We start from the raw sequence: 2,894 nt of genomic DNA, 5'->3' as shown, positions 1-2,894 counted from the left end.
CTTAAATAATGTTTTGTTTGATTTAAAAGCACATACACACCAGTTAATCAGGCAGCAGATTTTTCAAATGGTCACATTAAAAAAGCAGAAAAGCGTGTGCAAGCTTTCGAGAACTCTTCATCAGGCTAGATGGTAGAAAAAGCAGGGGGTGCGGGAAAACAAAAAAAGTACAAAGATTAGACCAGATGTTGTGGCCATGAGGTCTGCAGCTTAGGTTTAGTTTCAAGAGGGAGATAGCAGACTGGATGGAATAGTCACTGATAGGTGTTGCAGGTATCGAATTACACCTGGCATTCTGGGACAAAGAAGCAATGAATAGCTGACTCCCTTTTCTGAAAACATAAAAGGCCAGCTGTAGCTCTGATCTGTCTCTAGCCTTAGATAAGACACACAAGTTCCTAAATAGGCAGACAGCAGAAGTAAAGAGAAACAGGACAGTCTTTATATCCTGAGATTATCAAGAACTGAAGTACTTTGGCCACATAATGAGAAGACAGGATACCCTAGAGAAGATGCTGGTGCTAGGGAAAGTGGAAGGCAAAAGGAAGAGGGGCTGACCAAGGGCAAGATGGATGGATGATATTCTGGAGATGATATTCTGTGCTGGCTGGGGCGTGCTGGGAGTTGTAGGACTTTCTTCTGTCTAAACCTGCATAGGATTGCGCCCTTAGCGACTTAAGGAGGGGCTGAAATGGGAAGAATGATGTTTTAAAATGATTTTATTAGAAATAGGGGGTAATTGTTAGAAATGGGTGGGATATAACATTTTTGGGGTTGGGGGTTGAGAATAATTTGTAAACCTGACAGCAGGGTTCATCTCTCTCTTTCTCTTTTTATTGATGCAAGCTGCTTTGGGAGACAATAACTGTATGAAAAGCAGGATAAAAATGCACTAAAGGCACAATCCTATGCATGCTTAGACATAACAAAGTCCAAGAACTCCCAGGATGATCAAGCCAGCATGAGCCCTAAATAAATAAGTTTTTATAAGGAAGAAAAATCTCTAACACATGTTTGTGCAGGTTAATTAGGGTAGTCATGTGCCATGCTTTACAGAGAACAGTCCTCTGAAGGGCTGTGAGAAGACAGTCCTCTATTTGAAGGTGTCCTGTTTGAAGGACTGTCCATTCAAAGTCCAATTTAAAATTAACCATCAGCAGGGGCCTTGAAGTTGCCTATCAACAGTTAGCACCTGGAAAGCTGACTGAGCAGACAGGTCACATAGTAGGGATGTACGAAAGTCACTTACCTTTTCGAAGGGTGACATTTGCGGTGGGGGAGAGGCGCTCCGTCCCTCCCCCCGAAATTCTTTCCGGCCGGCTCTGCTCCACAGAGATTCCGCGGAGCTGCTGGCTGGGGCCGCCTGCAGCTGGACATCCAGCTGCTGGGCAGCCTGCAAGGACGCAAATGGCGGCGGCCGTAGCCGCCGCCATTTGCGTCCCTGTATTTTGCCGTGATAGGCTACGTAAATATTTACGTAGCCTATCACGGCAAACCCCCCAAACAAACAGCGGATGCAAATGGCAGCGGCTACAGCGGCCACCATTTGTGTTCCCTTTTTTTTGCCGTTTTAGCCTACATAAATATTTACGTAGGCTATTATGGCAAAAAAAAAAAAGGGAACGCAAATGGCGTAGCCGCTGCCATTTGCATTCCCTTAGTTAAGCTGTGATAGGCTACGTAAATACTTATGTAGCCTACCACGGCTTTCGCAGGGTCGCAAATGGCGTCCCTGTGTTAGCCATGGTAGGCTACGTAAGTATTTACGTAGCCTATCACGGCTACATGGAAGAAGCGAATGGCGGCCGCACATGCGGCCGCCATTCGCAAGTCAGTGCAGATGGCAGCAGGTGCTCTGTTCTGGGCCCATTTCGCGGGGTGGGGGGGCAGGGGGGCTTCGTTCAGCCACGGATTTCAGGGGGCCGAATGCACTGGCATTCGGCCTCACCGAGATCCATGGCAGAATTGATATGTAGTGTACTATTTAAGTGATAGTAATTGTTTCTAAATGTTGCATCTATCCATATAAATTACTATATGCAAATTCTATGCAAATCTGCACTGGCTTTTGTCCTCTCTTTAAATAGGGATGGCTTGGTAAATAAAGCCAATTGGACGATATGCAATCTGCTGTGTCTGGAAAGCCCTCAGAAAAGCAGCTGCAGCAGCTAGAGACAGAAGACTGTGTAATTTTTAGAGCAGCCAAGAGGCACAAAGGAGGGTGGCTGAGGTATGAATGCCAAGCATTGCCCACAAGTGCTTACAAGATTTGCCTGCCTGGGCCAGGACCTTTGGGGAATGTGTGTTTTTTTTAAGTGTGACATCATTGTAGAAGATTTCCTCCCACAGAAAGATCTGGAGTTTTTATTTATTGTATAAAGACATGTGACAGGCCCACCGCGCTTGGGCGGGACAAAAGCTCAGAACTCTCCCTCAGCGTGCTCGTGACGTCATCAAGGAGTGACGGCTTCCTCCTGCGACGCCATGTCCTTATCTCTATGGTTACGACATTGCTGCTGGGTACGGGCTGGGCTATTCCGCTTTGCCCCACCCTGAAAGACTCCACATAGAAAAAACTACATCTCCCACAATGCCTAAGGGAGGACCCCTTGCAAGGCATTGTGGGATAGGACAGGGTCCACAGGAGCGGCTGATTGGAATCTCGGCTCGATAATCCGCTCCTGGTCCTGCTGGAGCTTGGCTAGTCGAAAACGGCACTCCCCCATTATGCCAACAAGCGGCAAGTTGAGAGTGCAATATCGTCAAATGAGATCGGAGAGCCCGGAAACAGGCTGGTCTATGGGCCGGAGCTCGCACAAAGAGATATACAACATTCCAAGCGCTTCACATAGCCCTCATTTCCGGTTCCCATTAGACTCCTCTTATGCGCAGGG

Source organism: Heloderma suspectum, chromosome 6 (assembly GCF_057233095.1).
Source record: "Heloderma suspectum isolate Gila_16-S chromosome 6, 16-S_ref, whole genome shotgun sequence".
In the NCBI taxonomy this organism is placed as follows: Eukaryota; Metazoa; Chordata; class Lepidosauria; order Squamata; family Helodermatidae; genus Heloderma; species Heloderma suspectum.
The sequence above is the reverse complement of the archived record's forward strand: the minus strand, read 5'-3'. Positions refer to the sequence as shown.